Source organism: Globicephala melas, chromosome 19 (assembly GCF_963455315.2).
Source record: "Globicephala melas chromosome 19, mGloMel1.2, whole genome shotgun sequence".
NCBI classification, from domain to species: domain Eukaryota; kingdom Metazoa; phylum Chordata; class Mammalia; order Artiodactyla; family Delphinidae; genus Globicephala; species Globicephala melas.
Window position 1 is genome coordinate 36,380,304 of NC_083332.1, and position 23,025 is coordinate 36,403,328.

The 23,025-nt window shown below is 46.5% G+C and overlaps 1 long non-coding RNA gene and 1 other non-coding gene across 2 annotated transcripts in view; both read left to right on the forward strand.

Annotated features, from left to right (window-relative positions):
- LOC115847861 (uncharacterized) overlaps positions 1 to 23,025 on the forward strand; it is a 54,920-nt gene that overhangs the window by 10,014 nt on the left and 21,881 nt on the right. The gene's annotated exons all lie outside the window — the stretch shown is intronic.
- LOC115847876 (U6 spliceosomal RNA) lies at positions 242 to 348 on the forward strand. The gene has a single exon (XR_004037508.1). It is a non-coding gene; the product is annotated as a U6 spliceosomal RNA (small nuclear RNA).

The following is a 23,025-nucleotide window of genomic DNA, read 5'->3' on the forward strand; positions in this document are numbered from 1 at the left end:
ACAGAAAAAGAGGTCAGAGAGGAGCCAGAATTATGGGGCCCTGTCAGCCATGGTAGATGAGGACTTTGGCTTTCATCCTAGTAAGAAGAGAAGCCATAGAAGATTTTGAGCTGAGGATGTGAGCTGACCTTAGTTTTAAAAGGTTACTGCAAGAAGAAGACTACAGGAGAGCAAAGGGGTGGAGGGCAGCAGGAATCTTCAAAGTAGAAGGATGTAATAGTCCAGGCAAGAGATGATGGTGGCGCTCGCTTCAGCAGCACGTATACTAAAATTGGAACGATACAGAGAAGATTAGCATGGTCCCTGCGCAAGGATGACACGCAAATTCGTGAAGCGTTCCATAACTTTATGTGTATAACTGATTCACCTTGTTATGAAACAGAAAGCAACACACCATTGTAAAGCAATTATCTCCAATAAAGATGTTAAAAAATAATAATAATCAGCCCAAGTTCTTCATTCTGTTCTTGGATTTTGTTAAAAAAGATCCAAAGGGGAAAAACATTCTTCTGGAGCAAGATTCTTTTCAAAACTCTGTCAGAAAGAATAAAATAAGAAAGAACATGAAAAAAAAAAAAAAAGAGATGATGGTGTATTGGACTAGTTGCAAAGGTGGAGAAAAGTATTACCTCTAATAATTATCTCCAGACTACAGGGCACAGCACTCACTGTCTCCCATCCCACCTCACCAACCAGTTCCTGGGGTGGCCACGTTGGCCTGGTACCTTCAGAAGAGGTTGCTCATGCCAGCAGCGTTAAGGCCCCTGGTAGCCATGTGCCCCTCAGCAGAGTGAGTAGAGGTTGCAGATGTTGAGGGCAATGCCCTGAATCATACCATAAGCTTCCAGGACCTGCAGAGAGGAATCAGTCCAAGGACTTTCCAGGGTTGAGGGTAAAAACACAATTTACTACTCTTTCAGGCACAGGGTCTGTTGACTGGGACACCTAACATGGTGAAAACGGCCAGCAAAGCATGAGGGACTGAGCCTGTGCCCTCTGGCCTCTTGGGTCAGGAGGCAGTCTTGGAGCTGACCCCCAGGGACACATCCATGCCATACCACAGGGAGCTGAGGGCACTGCTGCTACCCTCCTCGTGGGAGAGAGCTACCAATTATAAGCCAGCTCCACAAAGTCAGGGGGCTGGATTATGCTCTAGAGGCCAGGATTCACAATTTTTTTTTTTTTTTTAAGTTTTGACCCCATTTAGATAGGCCCAAAGGCTCTGTGGTCCTCTTATCTCACCCCTTCCTACTCCTAGTGGTATTCTACTATCTCCACGTGGCCATGCACAGCAGGAACTTTGCAAGGCTCCATGGCAGGCAAACCCCTGGTAGAAATCTGGAGTGAGATTGCACATTAATCTAATGTGAAAATCAGAATTTGGTGAGCCGTGATTGCTCCCTGTGCACAATAACCCAAGGGTCAAAGGAAAATGCGAGGCATTTGTCATTTTGGGCTCTGGCAATGGCTAATCAGAGCCTTAAGGGCCCAGCACCAGCCCCGGGAGCAGAGGCAGAAAACACTGCTCTGGGAAGGTCATCCCCTCAGAGTTGTCATCATTCCCTGTGAGACCTCCTGCTGTTTATTTGGTTTAAAAAAATCATAGAGTGCTGAAGTTTGCGTTCAGATTTGCATCACTTGCATTCAGATATGCACACCCTCTTGGGAGGAAGAGACAGGAGTGGTGTGACAGCAAATACTGTGGGAGGAATTGGGGACAGTCCTATCTCCTGTGTCAGAGAAAATGTTATCTCTGATGTGGATCAGGGCCTATCTGCTAAGTGTTTTGCCAAGGCCTTTGTAGGTTTCTTCTGGATTAGGGCAGGGTAGGGGGCAGAGTTGGAGGCCCTGTGGGGAGACCACACAGCCCAGGGGAGAAACCCTGTCCTTGGACACAAAAAAACCTGAATTCTAGTCCACAGTCTGCCCCTTACTGCCTGGAAGGCTTTGGGATAGTTTGTTTTCCTGTAAAATAGGGAGGAAATATTACCTGAATTTTTAAATGAGGACAGTATATTGTATTTGCAATTTAAAAGCAATGAGAAACAAGAAAAAAAATGTTTTAAATTTTATTTTTATGTATTTACATTTTTTTCTAGTTTTATTGAGATATAATCGACACATAACATTGTATTAGTTTAAGGTATACACCATAATGATTTGACATATGTATATGTTACAAAATGATTACCACAATAAGTTTAGTTAATATCCATCACCTCACATAGTTACAGTTTTTCTTCTTGTGATGAGAACTTTTTTTTTAAAATTATTTATTTATTTATTTTTAGCTGCATTGGGTCTTCGCTGCTGCTTGCGGTCTTTCTGTAGTTGCAGAGAGAGCGGGGGCTACTCTTCGTTGTGGTACGCAGGCTTCTCATTGCAGTGGCTTCTCTTGTTGCGGAGCGTGACCTCTAGTTGCGTGGGCTCTAGTAGTTGTGGCCCACGGGCTTAGTTGCTCCACGGCATGTCGGATCTTCCCGGACCAGGGCTCGAACCCTTGTCCCCTGCATTGGCAGGCAGATTCTTAACCACTGCGCCACCAGGGAAGCCTGTGATGAGAACTTTTTTTTTTTTTGCGGTACGCGGGCCTCTCACTGCTGTGGCCTCTTGTTGCGGAGCACAGGCTCCAGATGCGCAGGCTCAGCGGCCATGGCTCACGGGCCCAGCCGCTCCGTGGCATGTGGGATCTTCCCGGACCGGGGCACGAACCTGTATCCCCTGCATCGGCAGGTGGACTCTCAACTACTGCGCCACCAGGGAAGCCCGTGATGAGAACTTTTAAGATTACTCTCCTAGCAACTTTCAAATATACAGAACACTATTATTAATTATAGTCACCATGCTGTACATTACATCCCCAGGACTTATTTATCTTTTTTTTTTAATATATATAAATTTATTTATTTTATTCTTGGCTGCCTTGGATCTTCGTTGCTGCGCACAGGCTTTCTCTAGTTGCTGTGAGCGGGGGCTACTCTTCCTTGTGGTGCATGTGCTCCTCATTGCATTAGCTTCTCTTGTTGCGGAGCACAGGCTCTAGGCGTGCAGGCTTCAGTAGTTGTGGCACGAGGGCTCAGTAGTTGTGGCTCGCGGGCTCTAGAGTGCAGGCTCAGTAGTTGTGTTGTACGAGCTTAGTTGCTCCATGGCATGTGGGATCTTCCCGGACCAGGGCTCAAACCCATGTCCCCTGCATTGGCATGCGGATTCTTAACCACTGCGCCACCAGGGACATGCCCTTATTTATCTTATAACTGGAAGTTTGTACCTTTTGACCATCTTCAGAAATTTCCCCAGCCTCTAGAAATAAGAATTTTTAAATCCCCATGTGAGTTCCACCAATCTGCCTTCCTCACAGGGTTGCTGTAAACTGATTGGGGGGTGTGCTCTGTGTGTGTATGTGTGTGTAAGAACAGCTCTGTGCACTGGGGTTCTGAGCTCTTTTCCTTTGCTCTCCCACCAGCTGAGGAGGAGAGAGGTGCCCTCTTTCCAACCCTCACCGAGGAGAGGGGTGACTCACCCCATTGAAGCAGTTGTCCTCTGTGGTATAAAAGCAGAGCAGTAGTAGGTGTTGAGGGAAGTCCAGAGGCTGTGGACTGAGACCTGGAATCAGGCAGTGAGGGTGTGGCCACCTGGGCTCACCTCCACTCCCAGGGCAGTTACTCCATTTCCTGCCATATTGATTACCTCTGATCAGTCTAAACTGGCCTGCCTGGTGGCATCATCTGCCTCTGGCCTAAGGATGACAGAAAGCCAGCTGCCTCAAAAGTAGACATGCCGGGCTTCCCTGGTGGCGCAGTGGTTGAGAGTCTGCCTGCCGATGCAGGGGACGTGGGTTTGTGCCCTGGTTCGGGAAGATCCCACATGCCGCGGAGCGGCTGGGCCCATGAGCCATGGCCACTGAGCCTGCGTGTCCGGAGCCTGTGCTCCGCAGCGGGAGAGGCCACAACAGTGAGAGGCCTGTGTACCGCAAAAAAAAAAAAAAAAGTTGACATGCCAAGGACTAGAAGGATACAGGACTTACTCATTGCCAATGAGGCCATGGTAGTAACCATAGTCTATCAGAGGATCATCACCCAGCTGGTAGTTGCTCATTTCCTTCTCATTCCAAAGCCCTGATACCAGAAGATACAAATAAGTGCTGAGAAGCCCCTCCTTTTGGTAACAGTGATAATGGCTAAGCTTGAGTGCTAGGCCCTGCTCTGAGCCCTGCATATTCATTGTCTCCTTTATTCACCCTAATCCTGTGAAGCAGGTACTATTGTGTGCATCCCTTTTTTGGGGGGAGGGGGAGGTCACACCGAGTGGCTTGCGAGGATTTTAGTTGCCCGACCAGGGATTGAAGCCACGCCCTTGGCAGTGAAAGTGCAGAGTCCTAACCACTGGACCACCAGGGAATTCATTTCCTTTTCTTTCTTTCTTGTTCTTTGTGCATTCCCATTTTCCAGATGAGCAAACTGAGACACAGAGAGGCTAAAGAGCTTGCTCAAGGCCACACAGCCAATCAGTGGCAGAGCCAGGTTTCAAACCCAGGTTAGTGCCATTTCCAGGTCTACACTTAGTGTCTTGGCTATACTGCCTCGTGCAGCATTAACAGAGAACCATACTCAGCATCTCAGAGCAGCTGATGTCTCAGATTAGCCTTATGTACAGATGGGGAAACAGGCCAGAGGGGATAGAGATCAAGGTCAGAGGTTGATCCCTGGTTCCAGATGTATCCTGAATCTTTCCATTGATCTCCACCTCCAGTGCTCTCATTCTAGTCCATGTGTCACCATCATCTCTGCCTGGACCACTAGAACAGGCCCTACTGGTTTCCTTCCTTCTACCCTTCCCCGACCCCCGCAATCCATCCTCCTGTTAAAACCCCTCCAATGGCTTCCTGGAGAATCCTTACCATGGCTTACAAGGCCCCCAGGATCCCGTTCATCTGTCCAGTGGCACTCCACCACGTGCCCCTGCTCACTCTGCTCCAGCCACAGAGGCCTTCTTTCCACCTGGGTTATTCTGCCTCAGGTTTGCACTTATTTTTCTCTCTTCCTGGACCGCTTTTCTTGAGGCTCTTCTCGTGCCTTCTTCTTGTCATTCAGCCCACTTGTCTCCTACTCAGGAAGGTTTCCCAACTATGATGTCTAAAGCAGTCCGTCATAGCTCATAGCATTCTCTGAAACGACCTTGTTTATATGTGTGTGTACACTTATTGCCTATTTTTCCCCCACCTAGAAGGCAGAGACTGCCTTGGTCACTACCGTATTCCAGTCTGAGCCAGGCTGGGTGCTCAAAGAATATTTGAAGAGTGAAGGACAGGATAAAGATTACTGGGCAGTGCTGGCCTTTTACACCTGTTCAGCAGTCAAGGACCTGAGACTTACTTGAAGTTGATAGAAAATGGACCCTTGACAATTTGTGCACTCGGGGTGGCGGGGCACATATATACTCTCATAACTTTCTCCAAAGACGCAGAAGTCATGGCTGGCAAAAGTGGGGAGCTTTTCAAAGAAATTCAGCAGTGCTTGGCAGTTGTCAGAAGCCCCCTGAACGGAGAGGAAGTGGGGCCCAAGGTGGGGGTCAAAGTGGGAAAGAATCACAGACAGGCTCCCCTGCCCCAGCCAAAGGGTGAGAAGAGATCATATACTCATTTGCACATTTTGCTGAGCTCCCCTCTTACCCGCTCTGGTCCATCCTCCCTTTCACTTTAACATGGCAGAGCTGGTCTGACCCAGGCAGTCCAGGGCTTCACACTCTTCAGAGCTTCCTATCACCCTTAACCCTAATGGGGCTTATGAGACTTTTGGTAGTCAGGCCCTGTACAGCTCACCAGCCCGATTCTCCCGCTTTTTTTATTTTTTTTATTTTTTATTTTGGCCACACCATGCAACATGCTTAGTTCCCTGACCAGGGATCGAACCTGCGCCCCCTGCATTGGAAGCATGGAGTCTTACCCACTGGACCACCAGGGAAGTTCCTGTCACCCTCCCTCTTAAACGTAATGCTCCAGCCTCTCAGGCATCAGCTTTCCCTATCTCCAAGCCTTTGTCCCTGCTTACACTCTGTGAGTAGACTCTTTTCCTCCACAATCACTGGGCTTTGTTCCCTGAGGCCAAGGGTGATGTACATCTCCCTGCTCTGTGCTTCCCAATCCCCTCTAGCTCCTCTTTTGCCATATTCCTCACACTTGTAATGACTAGTTTGATGTCTGCTTCTGCCCTAGACTGTAAGCTCCATGAGGAGGGACTGGACCACTTCCTTCACTGCTGTTTCCCCCATGTGTAGCACTGTACCTGGCACACAGTAAATTACTAAGAAGAAGATTGTTGCATTCAATTTCAGATTAGAAAATGAAGGTCCAGGGAATTCCCTGGAGATCCAGTGGTTAGGACTCCGCACTTTCACTGCCAGAGCCCAGGTTCAATCCCCGGTCGGGGAACTAAGATCCCACAAGCTGTGTGTACGGCCGAAAAAAAAAAAAAGAAAGAAAGAAAGAAAAAAAAAGAAAATGAGCGTCCAGGGACTTCCCTGTTGGCTCACTGCTTAAGAATCCACCTGTCAATGCAGGGGACACGGGTTCAAGCCCTGGTACGGGAAGATCCCACATGCCGCGGAGCAACTAAGCCCATGCGCCACAACTACTCAGCCTGCACTCTAGAGCCCGCAAGCCACAACTACTGAGCCCACGTGCCACAACTACTGAAGCCCGTACGCTTAGAGCCTGTGCTCTGCAACAAGAGAAGCCACCAAAATGAGAAGCCTGCGCACCACAATGAAGAGTAGCCCCCGCTCGCCGCAACCAGAGAAAGCCCGCGCGCAGCGACAAAGACCCAACACAGCCAAAAATAAATTAATTAATTAAAAAAAATAGAAAGTGAGGGTCCAGAGATCATTTTGTCTGGCTCCTTAAACTCATAGGTGGGGAAACTCAGGTTCAGGAAAGGTGAGTGACTTGCCTACGGTCACACAAAGAGTAGCTTGCAGAGTCAGCTGCCTGGTCACCACCTGCTTCAAAGCTGGCTCAGGCTTCCTCTGGCCCAGCTGATAAATCCCTCATCTTCTCACAAAGTATCTCTTCGTATACAGTCTGATCTCTGCGACAGCCTTGGGGATGATGATAATGATAGCTGACACTGAGTGTTTTCAATATTCTAGTCATTTGTGTGTATTCACTTCCTTAATCTTTTGCATGACCCTGTGGGATAGGTACTGTTATTAGCATCCCATGTCACAGATGAGGAAACTGAGGCACAGGATATTTAAAGGAACTTGCCCAAGGTCAGATAGCTGGGAAATGGCAGAACTGGGATTTGAACCTGGCAGTCTGACTCTTAACCATGACACTGTCCAGGTGGCCTTGTATATAGGAGGGAGGCATTATTATCCTTTCTCTATCAGCCCCCAGGGTGAGGTTTGGCTTTCTTTGATTCAAAAGCAGGGGCCGCAAACCTACTGCCTGCAGGAACTAGGCAGAAAACATGAATGGGTGAAGCAGACAGGTGTCAGGCAACAGGGCCTGGTGGGGACAGTGGTAAACTGGAGAGCACAGGGTCTTCTACAGCCACTCACCCTTGCTGCACCTCCGCTCCAGAAGGGTGTTACTAAGAGCAAATGCAGGCTCAGAGTTGACTTTTTAACAGAAGTCACAAGTCTGAATTTTTAAGTGAAATCTCTCAATTGCGTAAACGGTGGCAACCAAAATTCAAGTTTTCTTCGCTCTAATAGGCAGGGCAAGGAAAACATATCCACGGGCTGAATGGCTGCAGCTCACAGGCCACAGTTTGCAGCCTCTTGTCTGAGACAGAAGGCATTTCCTTTCTTCCTCCAGCTCCCGTCCTCTCGTCCTCCCTCTACCTCCATCTAGCCTTCTTGCCCTTCTTCCTTTCCTTCCCCTTCCTTCCGTCTTCCCTGTCCCCACCTTGAGTGGTGCAGCCACCCACCTGTTGGTCATTGGTCTGGTAGTTCTGGCTGAGAGAGTAGGAGGAACCCACACCAGCGGGGACTCCAGGTCCAGAACACTGGCCACCAGGTTCCAGCTGTGTGGGTTCGTGTCGGCGTTCCCTCTGTAGGGAGGAGGGAGATGTGTGGGTGTCCTTTGGGCTGCAGGGGCCAAGGGCACCCGTAGGGCTGAACGCAGTGGTCGTGGGGCTCTTGCCCATGCCTCCTAACAAGATGGCAGCCAGAGAGGGGCATAGGTGGATGCTCCAGTCCAGGAGTAGGTGGCTCCAGGGCATCCCCTAGGTTGGCATTCCACAGGGGAGGCTAGGGAAGCCCTCTTTCTTCTAGCCTCTCCAAACCCTCCCTAGAGAGAATCCTTTCACCACCTGAGTAACAGAGGGTGTTCCCACTTAAGGCCAAACTTTGCCATGGAGCTTCTTCCTGAGCCCCAAATCTGCTCCTTGCTGGCCCTGTTCTCTGTTCCCTTTTGTCGAGAGACAACTTGTCTGCCAGCTACTGTGCTAAGTACTCTATGGGAATTGCTCCTATTCCTCACAGCAACCTTTGAAGTAGGTTCTTTTTTTTTTTTTTTTTAGGCCACACTGCGCAGCTTGCAGGATTCTAGTTCCCTGACCAGGGACTGATCCCAGGCCTTCGGCAGTGAAAGCATGGAGTCCTAACCACAGGACCGCCAGGGAATTCCCATGAAGTAGGTTCTATTATTATTCCCATTTCTCAGATGAGAAAACTGAGGCCCAACCAGGTTTATTTACCTTAAGCCATATAGCTAGTATATGGCAGAGCCCACATTTGAACGAGTCAGTCAGTTTCCAAGGCACATATTATGCTAAACTTCTCCTAAATCTTCACAATACTAATACTGTTGTCATCCCCTTCACTGAGGCCTGCAGAGAGAGGTTAAGTAACTCGTCCAAGTTCACACAGCTGGGAGGTGTTGGAGATGGGGCTTGAACCACCTCTGTCTTATCGCAGCATGTGAACTGACCCTGCACCTGAGTCATGCTCAGGACGGTTTGCTTTCCGTGGAATTTTACTCACCTGATGCTAAAAAGTCCGTAAGGCAATTGATCGGTGAAAATACTGGGACTCAGAGAGGGGGAGTGACCGGCCCAAGGTGACACCAACTACAGTTCATGCCTCCTGAATCTAAGTCCAGCGTTCTTTCCACCACATTGAGCTGCTGGCTGTTCTGTTGCTCTCCCAGAGTTTCTGGCTCTGAAGGCCTGAGTCTAATTCTCCAACCCTCACCACCTGGCACTAGATCGAGCAGGGCTCCTTAGGGAACTTCACGATAGCTCCATATGTGATGGCTTGGGGTTTGGGAGGGGTTTGCAGGACAGTTAGTGGCAAACTCCAGCTGGAACCACAGGGTTCCCGAGTCAGAAGGACCTCAGCAGTCATGTGCTGCAACCCTCCCACTATAAAGGAAGGAAACCTGAGGCCCTGAGAGGGAAAGAAACCTGCGTGGGGATGCACAGCAAGTCGTTGTTTGGACCAACAGTGACTTTCCTTACAGCCTGTGCCCTGTTGAGGGCAGGCAAGCAGTGAAGAGATGGAGCAGTCATTTAGCACTGGGTTCGGCCTTGGAAGATTTCTTTTTTTTCTTTTTGATTTAATTTAATTTTATTATTATTATTTTTTGGCCACGCCGAGTGGTCTGTGGGATCTTATTTACCAGACCAGGGATGGAACCTGTGCCCTCTGCAGTGGAAACGTGGAGCCCTAACCCCTGGACCACCAGGGAATTTCCAGTCTTCTCTCATCTTAATTAAACTGTGTGAAGTTAGGTTTTAGCTCCTGGCAGGCAAGATCCTCGTAGGCTGGGAGCAGCTGTGTCTGGGATTCAATAAAAGCAGTGAAACCCAGCCAAACCGGAGCGTAAAGTCCCTTTAAAATGACAAAAAAAAAAAAAAAAGAAGAAGAAGAAGAAGGGGGACAAGATTTTAATAAAGAAAGAAAGAATCAAAATCCAAACCTGACTACCCAGCAGAGCACCTTGGCAGGATGCATTCGGAGTGGCCTGTCCTGGCTGCCACACCTGCTGTGCACACACCCTGGCCCAGGCCCAGTGCTGAGGACTTTCCAACACTGAGCTCACTTAATCCACCCAACAAACCTGTCAGATGCTATTTTTGTTTCCATTTTGCAGATGTAGAAATTCAGGCTCAGGGGGGTAAAGTGCCTCTCCTGTGATTTCTTAGGCAGTGACTTTAGAGTTCACTTATCAAGTAAGATAATGCATGGGATGTGTTGAACACAGTGCCAAGTGCATAGTAAATGCTCAATAAAGTTTAGGACTATAAGATCCTACCAACTGAATATGGTAAAACCAGGACTCAAATTCAGACCTCTCCAATTCCAGCCCTGTGCTCTATTTTGATTATCTGGGGTCTCCCCATGCCCCAGCCCTGCTCAGTTAAACCTTGATTGATTTGAACTTGGCTACCCAGAGCTCACAATTAGGTTGATTTTTTTTTTTTCCTGAGCTTTCTACTCAGAATAGTAAAAAAAAAAAAAAAAAAAAAAAAATCCACAGGAAACAGACTAGGATTCAGAATTTAGTCTATGAAGACAATTTCTCAGGAATATTCTTTTTTTTTAATATTTATTTATTTGGTTGCACCAGGTCTTAGTTGTGGCACGCGGGACCTTCTTTGCAGCGTGCAGGATCTTTAGTTGCCGCATGCGGGATCTAGTTCCCTGACCAGGGATTGAACCCGAGCCCCGTTTATTGGGAGCATGGAGTCTTAACCACTGGGCCACCAGTGGTGGCCTTTCAGGAATATTCTTTAGTTAATACCCACTCCAGCCGGCTATCTGCACCTCTCTGTCCTCAAGCCTAAACAGGGAGTGACACATCATAGATGCTTAAAAACAACTTGTGGAGGAAAGAAAGGAAGAAGAGAAGGAAGTAAGGAAGCTCTCTGGCAGGACCTTAAGTCCCCAAAGAAAGATTCAGATACATTGTATTTATGAGATGTTCTTTGCTAAAGAAGAAAGGATTCCTAACACATTTTGGAATTTTTAATTTTAAACATCAAGGATATACAGGTTAGGGATATACATGTTAATCAGGAATTCAGTTAAGCAGGATGGTTGGTTGCTGGTTCTGGTTACTTGAGGTCCAGCATAATAGCATAGCACCCAGAAGTGCATGGTGCCCCAGGGGCTTGGCTCAGAAGAAGGCAGAGTCAGCGTCTCCCTGGCCTTCTGTTAACCATAAGCAGCCAGACAAGCAGGGAGGATGTTGGGGTCCGAGAACAGCCAACGTTTATGGTATAGCTGAGAGGCTACATCTTTCTCACTTCATTCCCTACACAGCCCTGGCTATTGTTCCTGGCCAGTCCCATTCCCTTTGTCAGCCTGAGCTTCTGGGCAGAGGCTGGTAGGACAGCTGGTTCTGGTGCTGACAGGACAGCTGGCTCTGAGGCTGGCACCTGCTCAGTCGCTGGCATTTCAGAACCTCAGGGCAGATGCTGGCTTGCAGGGTAGCACCTGGGTGGGCTGGGATTGGCTGATTTGGTTCAAGGTTAATTGCAGGGCTCCAAAACCCAGATATCCCCAGGTGCCAGGCAGGGAACATATATGAAAGAAGCTGCCAGGTTGGAACTATACTGAAATCCAGCTCTAGCTGGTGGTTTCCAAACAGGATTGAGGACAGTGTTGCTAGACATGCCAGTTTCTCAGAGAAGCGGGACATCCGGATTTCTGTCATTGTTCTTAATTTAAAAATTCTTTTTTTTTTTTCTTTTTTGCCTGTGTTGGTCTTCGTTGCTGCAAGCGCACTTTCTCTAGTTGTGGCGAGCAGGGGCTACTCTTCGTTGCGGTGCGTGGGCTTTTCATTGCAGTGGCTTCTCTCGTTGCAGAGCACTGGCTCTAGGCGCACGGGCTTCAGTAGTTGTGGCTTGCAGGCTCTAGAGCGCAGGCTCAGTGGTTGTGGTGCACGGGCTTAGTTGCTCCGCGGCATGTGGGATCTTCCTGGACCAGGGCTCGAACCCGTGTCCCCTGCATTGGCAGGCAGAGTCTTAACCACTGCGCCACCAGGGAAGTCCCTCTTCTTTTTTTTTTTTTTTTTTTTTAACTAGATGACTAGTTTATTGTAAAAGGATGTAACACAAGAACAGCCAGATGGAAGAGATGCACAGGGCAGGGTATGGGGAAGGGGCATGGAGTGTCCATGCTCTCCAACCACAGCACTCTCCCAGCACCTCCACCTTTTCACCGACCTGGAATCTCTGGACTGCATCCTCTGGGTTTTTATAGAGGCTTTTTTTCATTGGCATGGTTGAGTAAGGCATTGGCCATTAGGCTGCAGATTTAATAACCTCCAGTCCCTCTCCCCTTCCTGGAGGTCAGGGGGTGGGACTGAAAGTTCCAACCCTCTAATAACACAGTTGGTTTCCTGGCAACCAGCCCTCAACCTTAGGTCAGTGCGAACATCATCTCATTAACATAACAAAAGACTTTAAATCACTTAGGAAATTCCAAGGGTTTTAGGAGCTCCAAAGTAATTTAAAAATTCTTCTTCCTTTTTTTCTTTCCTTTTTTCTCCTCTCTCTCTCTCTCTCTCTCCTTCCTTTCTTTCCTTTCTTCCTCTTCTTTCTTCTCCTTCTCCTCCTCCTTCTTTTTAAAAGATAAGCACACAATGAGTTCTATTTACAACCCCTGGATAAGGAATTGAGGAGAAAAAGGCTGAGGACAATATAATCTGCCAGGGCTGGGAGGGACCACAGAATCTATCTCACTGAGAATAAACTAACAAGTGGCCCATGGACACACCTTCTCATTCCCCCAATCTCATTTTTGGACATTCAGAGCCAAGCCCAGGGGAGGTCATCTCGTCTTAGTTGGCCCCTGCTCCAACCACTGCCGCTCCAGGAGATGGAGCTGGTAACGTTCCCAGCAAGAGCCTCTTTTCTCCACGTTGGGCCTTCAAAAGACACCTCAGTGAGTATGAATGGTGCAATTCTAGCTAGTAGGATGTCAGTGAAATGACACATGACCCAAGTCCTCTTTTCCAGGAAAAGTTTGCTATTTAGAGAGACTTGAGGTGAACTCTTCTAAGTGAAGAATTCTATCTTTATTAATTTAAAGTAGCCTCTGGGAGTTCCCTGGTGGCCTAGTGGTTAGGATTCCAGGCTTTCACTGCCATTGCCTGGGTTCAATCCCTGGTCAGGGAACTGAGATCCTGTAAGCTATGGGGCCAAAAAGGAAAAAAAAGGCACCCTCTAATGCTAAATATGACCTTTTTAAAAGAATTACGATAATAAAACATTTATTTGTTTATTCCTCAGTACAGACAAGGCATTTTTTATAAATCCAATACAATTTTTATAACAACCCTTTGAGCTAAGTATTTATGTATATTTTCCAGATTATGTGGTAGATAAAGGTGGCCACAAATTCTTTGTCACTTCTCTCGTGGAGGGGTGGGTCTAGCTCCCCCCACTTGAATCTGGTGACCAGCTATAAATTGGGGTTCCCACGACTCCCACCTCAGAGGTGTTTGCTAGAATGACTTACAGAACTCAGGGAAACATTTACTTACGTTTACTGGTTTATCGTAAAAGATATTATAAAAGGTACAGGTGAATGGCCAGGATGAAGAGGTACATAGGATGAGGTCCAGAAGGGTCCCACATGCAGGAGCGTCTGTCCCTGTGGAGTAAGGATGTACCACCCTACTGGCATGTGGGTGTGTCCACCAACTCGGAACCCCTTCCAACCATGTAGTGCTAGGATTTCTATGGGGGCTTCATCACATAGGCATGATTGATTATTAACTCAATCTCCAGCTCCTCTCCCCTTCCCAGAGGTTGGGGGGCTGGGGCTGAAAGTTCCGAGCTTCTGATCGTGGCGTGTGGTCTTTCTGGTGACCTGCACCAATCCTGAAGTTATCCAGGAGCCCCCCAATCATTGCCTCATTAGAACAAAAGACACTCCTATTGCCCAGGAAATTCCAAGGGATTTAGGAGCTCTGTGTCAGGAAACAGGGTCCAAGACCAAATATTAGAACAGAAAATGCTCCAAGTACCCTTATCATTTAGGAAATTACAGAAGTTTTAGGAGCTCTATGCCAGAAATGGGGCAGAGACCAATATATTTATTTTTTATTATTTCACAAGTTGTATTGTTTATTGAAGAATGGAGAAGGCTGCCAAGGGTCTTCACTCCAACAAGTATTGTAATGTATGGATAAGGAAATCAAGGCCCATAAAGTTTAACTAACTGCCTAAGTCCTCACGAGAAGCAGCAAAGCTAGAATTCAAACATGGCCTATAGGAGACATTCAATTTTTACTTCTCCTATTTAAAAAAATATTAGGGACTTCCCTGGTGGCCCTGTGGTTAGGACTCCACACTCCCACTGCAGGGGGCATGGGTTCAACCCCTGGTTGGGGAACTAGGATCTTGCATGCTGCATGGTGTGGAAAAAAAAAAAATTGTTTTATGATCACTTTTTTAAACTTTTTTTTTGGACCACACCCTGCGGCATATGGGATCTTAGTTCCCAGACCAGGGATTGAACCCTCACCCACTGCAGTGGAAGTACAGAGTCTTAACCACTGGACAGCCAGGGAAGTCCCTCTAACAACTTTCATAGACGGATATGCAACAGTGTTAATCATATTTATCATATTATACATTATATCCCTGGTACTGATTTATCTTATAACTAGAAGTTTGTACCTTTTGACTACTTTCATCCAACTCCCTCTCCCCTGATCCCCTGCCTCTGGTAACGATCTCTTTTTCTATGATTTAGTTTATTTTTTGAAGTATAATTGACCTAAAACACTGTGTTACTTCCTGATGCACAATATAGTGATTTGATATTTCTACACATTTCAAAATGATCACCGTGATAAATCTAGTTACCATCTTTCACCATGTAAAGATATTACATAATTATTGACAGTATTCCTCACACTGTACATTTCATACCTCTGATTCATTTATTTTGTAACTGGAAGTTTGTACCTTTTAATCTCCCCCACCTGTTTTTCTTATCTCCCCACCCTACTCCTCTGGCAACCACCTGTTTGTTCTCTGTATCTATGATGCTGTTTCTGTTTTGTTGTGTTTGTTTGTTTGTTTTTAAGATTCCACAAATAATTGAAATCATATATTGTCTTTCTCTGTCTGACTTATTTCACTTAGCATAATATCCTCTAGGTCCATCCATGTTGTCGCAAATGGCAAGATTTCATTCTTTTTTATGGACCACATCTTCTTTATCCATTCATCTATCACTGGGCCCTTAGGTTGCCTCCATATCTTGGCTATTGTAAGTATAAACATAATTTTAAGTTAAAAAAACCCCAACTAGTCATGCATTTTGTTTTATAAATCCAGTGGTAATAAAAAGCTCATATCCGGGACTTCCCTGATGGTCCAGTGGTTAAGAATCTGCCTTCCAATGCAGGGGACATGGGTTCGATCCCTGATCGGGGAGCTAAGATCCCACAGGCCACGGAGCAACTAAGCCCATGCGCCACAACTAGAGAGAAGACCGCGTGCCACAACTAAGACCCAACACAGCCAAAAATAAATAAATAAATATATATTTTTAAAAAGCTCAAATCAAATGCCAGCAGTCCTTTGTCCCAGCTTTGCCCACCTCTAGCTCGTTGTGTTGCCTACATGCATCTCTTTTAACCTGTTTCTTTTGGCATTATCTCACTATTTTAAGATAATGTGCTTATACTGCTATTTTGTGATTTAAAAATTAAAAGCAGTAATTATTGATTAAAGATTTAGCTTTCTTACACCTGCACCCTAAAGTCCCTTCCTCTCCTTTTAAAATGAGTTTCTGTCACAATACAGCCCTTAGGGTTAAATAATCAGTATGTACATTATTATGAGTATGTAAGTATTGTTCACTGCTGTGCTGCGTATTGATAGTTTAGGTACTTCCCTGGTGGTCCATTTGGTAAGACTCTGCTCTTAATGCAGGGGGCCCGGGTTAGATCCCTGGATGGGAAACCAGATCCCTCATGCATGCTGCAACTAAGAGTTCACATGTCACAACTAAAGATCCCTCATGCCACAACTAAGACCCAGCGCAGCCTAAATAAATAAATAATAAAATAAATTTAAAAAAAAGTATTGGTAGTTTACTATGATTACCTTTCCTTCTTTGTAAAACTTGTTTGTTTTTCCTGTGGTTAATAATGGCCATATTTTCCCATTTGCTTTGTTATATACATACTTATCCAAATGCTCCAACAGATCTGTCAGTAATTATTCCAAATGCTTAGACAAGTCAGATAAGCTCTTCGTTTTATTTTTTCCCTGGAGACCTTCCTTTGATTGCTCTCCGTACTCCTGCTTCAGCTGAACTGGCCACGTTTTGGTCAGCTGCCCAGCTGCCATTTGGAAACCATCATTTGGTTCTTCTGAGGTAGATTCTTGGTTTCCTGGATGCTTTGCCTTACACTTTCTTGCTTTACAACTCTGTTTTGCTGAAGCATGTTCTCCAGTGACTTTCTGAGAAAGGCTACACAGGATGTAAATTTATGTACCCTTTACTTATCTGGAAATGTTTTTGTTTCAGTCTCACACTTGATTGAAGGTTTGGTTGTGCACTGAAATCTAGGTTGAAAAGTTTCACTCAAAAATTATGAAGGCATTGATGTGTTATCTTCTAGCTCGCAGTGATGCCAAGAAGCATGCCCTCCCTGCCCACCACTATCTCAGAAAATCTTTAAGATTTTCTCTTTATTTCCAGTGTGCAGCTCTTAAAATTCAATTTACTGGCTCAAATATGGAGACTCATATCTTTCAGTTCTGCAAAATTTTCTTGAGTTATTTTTTTGGTAATATCTGTCTTTCTCTGCTCTCCCACTTCCTGCCCCTGTCCATTTTCTTTCTTCTCTATTTCTGGAACTCCTGTTAGTCAGATGTTGGATCTGAGTTGAAACTCTAATTTTCTTATCTCTTCTTTCCCATCTCTTTGTCAGTGAAAGCACTGAGTCCTAACCACGGGACAGCCAGGGAATTCCCTCCATCTCTGTCTTTTTGTTCTGCTTTGCAGGGGATTTTCTTAACTATCTTTAACTCTTCTTTGATTTATTTTTAAATTTGGCAATCATACTTTTAATTTTTAGGTGCTAGTTTTCATTTTGTTCATTTTTCAAAGCATTCTCTTCTTGCTTTATAATTGTGATATCTGCTTCATTTAATTTCCCTTCCCTTAGGAATTCCCTGGTGGTCCAGTGGTTAGGATTCTGTGCTCCACTGCAGGGGGCCCTGGTTGGGGAACTAAGATCCCGAGAGTAGGGTGGCGTGGCCAAAAAAAAAAAAAAAATTCCCTTCTCTCTAAAGAACTCCTTTTAACACTTCTTTCAAGGCAAGTCTACTGGCAACAAATTCCCTCAATTTTTGTTTGTCTGAGAGAGTATTTCTCCTTCACTGTTGAAGGATAATTTTACAGGATATAGAATTCTAGGTTTCTGTTAACATTTAAAATATTTCACTCAACTCTCTTCATGCTTGCATAGTTTCTGAGAAGTCAGATGTCCAGTTGACCCTGGAACAACATGGGTTTGAACTGCAAGGGTCTATATATAGTGGATTTTTTTCAATAGTAAATACTGCAATACTACACGATCCGCAGTTGGTTGAATCTTTAGATGCAGAACTGCAGATATGGAGGAACCTCGGATACAGAGGGCTGACTATAAATTATATGGAGATTTTCAAGTATGTAGAGGGTTGGAGCCCCTAACCCTCATATTGTTCAAGGGTCAACAGTAATTCCTTTTTTTTTTTTTTTGGCCACACTGTGAGGCTTGTGAGATCTTAGTTCCCCGACCAGGGATTGAACCCGGCCCCTGGCAGTGAAAGTGCCGAGTCCTAACCACTGTACTGCCAAGGAATTCCCTTGTAATTCTTAACCTTTGCTTCTCTATAGGCGTTTTTTCCCTCTGGCTTCTTTCAGGACTTAATCTTTGATTTTCTGTATTTTTTGAAAATGATATGACTTGGTGTCATATATTTTGGCATTTATCCTGCTGGGTGTTCTCTGAGCTTCCTGGTCTGTCATTAATCAGGTGCCTGAAATTAATTTGGGGGAAATTCTCAGTCATTATTGTTTCAAATATTTTTCTGTTCCTTTCTCTCTTTTCCTTCTGATATTCTGTGTACATTATTCCTTTTGTGTACATTATTCCTTTTGTTTTTCCACAGACTTTTTTTTTTTTCTATTTGCTTTTCAGTTTTGGAGGTTTCTATTGAGATATCCTGAAGCTCAGAGATTCTTTCCTAAGTTGTATCCAGCCTGTACAGTATAGGCACTCTTCATCTCTCCTACAGTGTTTTTTATCTCTAGCATTTCTTTTTGGTTCTTTCTTAGAATTTCCATCTCTCTGCTTACATTGCACATCTATTGTTCTTGCAGGCTGTCTGCTTCATCCATGAGAGCCCTTAGCATCTTAACCATAGTCGTTAAAATTCCTGGTCTGATAATTCTAACACTCCTGCCATATCTGAGTCTAGCTCTGATGCTTGCTCTGTCTCTTAAAACTATGTCTTTAGGGGCTTCCCTGGTGGCATAGTGGTTGAGAGTCCGCCTGCCGATGCAGGGGACACGGGTTCGTGCCCCGGTCCGGGAAGATCCCACATGCCGCGGAGCAGCTAGGCCCGTGAGCCATGGCCGCTGGTCCTGCGTGTCCGGAGCCTGTGCTCCACAATGGGAGAGGCCACAACAGTGAGAGGCCCACGTACCGCAAAAAAAAACCAAAAAAACTCTGTTTTTTGCCTTTTAGTATATCTTGTAATTTTTTATTGATAGCCAGACATAATGTACTAGGTAAAAGGAACTGCTGTAGATTGGCCTTTAGTAATAAGGTTGCAAGGTGTAAGGGAAGGGGAAGTGTTCTGTAGTCCTATGACTGGATCACAGTCTCTTAGTGAGCCTGTGATGGACTGGCTCACTAAGAGAAGGACTATGGACTTCACTTATCTTCTCCCTCCAGTCCCCCCAGGGTGGCTAGAGTGGGATGGAGTTGTGTGTTTCCCTTCCCTTAGGTCTGTTAGGCTCTGATAAAATCCCAGTAGGTTAGGCTCTGGTTAAATTTTAAGTGTCTCCTGAGGGTATATCTTATTAACAACAACAGAATGCTCTAGCACATTTCAAAATGGTTCCTTTTACCCTCCTCTGCTGGAAACATGAGGGATTTTTTTCTGATGTTTACTATGAGAACCTGGTAGAACTTCAGGTAAAACGCACAAAGTCACAAAGTATGCTCCCTTCCCCCAGTAGGACTGGATTCCTTGGTGGTTTTTTTTTGGCTGCACTGGGTCTTCATTGCTGCACGTGGGCTTTCTCTAGTTGCGGCGAGCGGGAGCTACTCTTCATTGCGGTGCGTGGGCCTCTCACTGTGGTGGCTTCTCTTGTTGCGGAGCACCGGCTCTAGGCGCACGGGTTTCAGTAGTTGTGGCACACAGGCTCAGTAGTTGTGGCTCACGGGCTTAGTTGCTTCGTGGCATGTGGGATCTTCCCAGACCAGGGATCGAACCCATGTCCCCTGCATTGGCAGGTGGATTCTTAACCACTGTGCCACCAGGGAAGCCCTTCCTTGGTGTTTTTATTTCTCAGATTTGTCCACACTGAGCCTCCAGCAATTCATCAATTACAGTTCAGGTTTCCTTACCCTGGCACTGACTCCCACAGAGGTTTCTGCTTGTGGGTTTCTGCTCTGTATTTGTCTGTCTTTCTCTCCAATTCTGGGGGCAGTGGTGTGCCTTATAATCTGACTTATTGTACATATCTAAGAAGAGTTGACTTTCCAGTTTGTTCAACTTTTTACTTGTTGTTAGGATGGAGTGGCCACTTCCAAGCTTCTTACATATTGGACTGGAAACACATCAATTTCATTTTTAATGGAAGAATATCCAAATAGGCATCTTGTGCCTATTCCTTCCCCCCTCCCCACCCCACTGCCCCCTCAGGAAACACAAAGTATTTGGAGGACAGGGTGTCTGCCGTCTTCCTTCTTCCTGACGACAATGTCTCTGGCCTTCCTCCACACCTATGGAAAAATTTTTCATTGTATCATAGCAATGAATTACCAAATCTGGATTTGCAATACTGAATCTACATCTAGCACATGTACCTACATAATTAGTTTCTGTGATTATTTGATTGGTCTGATTCCCCCACCAGATTGGAGGCCATGATCTAGAAGTGGCCCTGCCCCAGTATAGGGACATCATTCAGAAGTGCTAGGCAGCAGTTCACCAGGAACCCTAATGACTCAGGACTGGACTGTCCTCTGAGGCCATAGGCTCCTCACTTTCATAAGCCGAAATTATTCAGAGGCGACCTCTATTGACTAAAGGAAGAAATTGCAGTTACCCTCCCACCCCACCCCTCTTCTTTCCAGTACAGGGAAATGACCAACATAATCCCTGCTATCTGCCAGGCACTTCACGTATATTATGCCATTTGTCCTTGGATTTATAATATTTGCATCTATAAGATGGGCACCATCACTCCTACTTCATAGTCGAGGAGAGTGGGGTTCAGAGAAGTGAACTAATTTCTGAGTTCCCACTGTAAAGAAGCACTGCTGAGATCCACCCCAGGTCTGTCTGAAGCCAAAGCCTCTGGTCTGTCCACCAGTCCCCTGCTATTCAAAGTGCAGTCCAAGGACCAAAGCATGGGCGAAGCTGGGAGCGTTAACAATGCAGACTGCAGGCCCCACTCCAGATCTACTGAATCAGAATTTGTATCCTAAGGAGATAAAAATTTTGTATGCACATTAAAGATTGAGAAGTACCCTGACTCCCAGGAAGTGCTAGGGGAACCTCTGCCTGTGTCCTCCTGAGGAGAAACTGAGTTTTCGTATTTCTTCTGCAAACGTGGATTTCTGGTTATAAAGCACTTCTGTCATTTTTCTCGTGTACTTTCTTGACATTGGCTCTCCTTTATCCTGGGAGGTAAGTAAGGTCAGTGATGATCAGTCCCATGTTAGAGAGTCTGGAAACAGAAGCCCAGAGAGGGGAAGAGACTTGCCCAGAGCCACCAGCCAGCAGGCATCCCACAACTTGACACGGTTTGGATGGGACAGTAAGTCAAAGGTTTTAGGGTCTGATGTTGGTGCCAGCATGAGGGCTGGAGGTTCCTGAGCTTGCCTTCCGGGGTCAGAAATCACCAGATTGAGAGAGCCCTCTGCTCACTTGTTCATTCATGCACGGCAAGAGGGCTCCAATTTTACTCCCTGGGCACACTATGTAACATCTCTCAGCTTTCACTTTTGCATAGAGTTGTCATGAAGACCAAATGTGAATGATGCAAGTTAAGTGCTGGCACAAAGTAAGAAATCAACAAGTGTTAGTTGATATTCATTCAATCATTTGTTCAACAACTACTGAACACTTGCTATGTGCCAGGCACTGACTAAAATACCTGATGGACAAGGGAGATGTGACCCTGCTCCCGTGGAACTTACAGTCTAACAGGGAGACAGACACTGATTAAATGCTTACAAGTCTTGATTGAATTTGGCTGGGCATTTGCCTGTGGCCTAGACGTAACCTTTCCTTCCCTCTGTTCACTCAGAGAAAGTGAAACCAAACCTCAAGCTCTTGGTCCACTAGGCAGGTGTGAACCATGGCCCAAAGCTGTCCCACCTGTCTAGTCTTGCAACATGTTTCCTCCTTGGAGAGGGTCCCCACCTCCACCAGGAGGGAGGGATCTTTGCAAAATACCCGAACAGGGATGGGGAGTGTGGTAGAAGGTGGGCGGGTTCGACTTTATTCTGAGGACCAGGGGGAGCCGTTGCAGACCATCTCAGAATGCTCTGCTCTCACCTCTGTTGCTCTCCCACACCCACTCCACCGACAATGGCCACTTTCTAGTTCCTCAAATGACCATGTTCCTCCCATCACAGGGCATTTGCACATGCATTTCCCACAGCCTGGAAAGGTCTCCCCACCTCTCTTCACTTCGTGCATTCTGCTCATCACTCAGGGGCCAGTTCATATGTCAATTCCTCCAGGAAACCTTCCTTGACTCCCCAGGGAAGCTTCAGACCCCCAAATGTAACATTCTGTATTTTCCCTTCTTGGCATTTATCACAACTTGCATGTTTATGTTTGTGATGATTTGCTAAGCATCAGTCTTCCCCAGTAGACTGACAGCAGAGCTGGTGTGTTTTGCTGAATTTCTTCTCCCCAGCACTGAGCACAGTGAGAGGCTCCATAACCAGGACAATAGCGCCTGCTCTCAACACCTGCCTCTGAAAGGACAAAGCGGGAGGGATGCTCAGGGGTTTGAAGCTCACCCCAAAACTTGAGGTCAGGGAGGGACATACAACACAGAAGCTAATCTGAGGCTGCAGTGGTGCAGGGAAGACACAGGAAGGACTTGAACCAAGGTAGAGGCAGCAGGACAGACCAAGGCGGAGTCCCAAGTCAGTGGGGAAAGTCTGATGGGATGTGGAAGGAGAGAGAAGTGTTAAGAACCACTTGCAGGTTTCCGGCTTGGGAAAGGGAGCGTGATGGGCCCATTCTCGAGTAAGGGGTCACAGACGGTGAGGCCAAACGGCCTTATCGCACCCCAACCCCTACTCCTACTCCAGCCCGTCTTCCTCCTGTCAGTGGCCTGGACTGTCCCTGGCACCAGACACAGGCCACGCAGCTCAGCAGCACAAGTCCCTTTTTATTAACCATCCTCCCTGGTCTGAATGTGCAGAAGTAGAAAAGAAACAGTAAAATGCCCTGGCAGAGAGGGCAGGGGAAGGTGCTCCTGAGGTTAGGCCAGATTCCAGCTCATTTTCCCCGTACATGCCCCCAGCCCTCACTGAAATCCAACATTAGGAGGCAGTGCAGCCCTGCTGCTGATGGGCCATCCTCCTGACCGTATCTGGGGTGGGCACTGGCAGGGCCTGGTGCTGTGCAGCAGGCGGACAGAAAACGGCCACGTGGGTCTGGCCCCCAGGGAACGTGAGGAAAGGCAGGTCACCCAGTCCGGGGGTCTGAGCGGAAGCCTGTTTGGCCCCAGCAAGGCTCTGCGTCTTCTGTCTCACTGTCCTGAGGGCAGGGATCCCTCTCACCCCACCACTGCATTCAG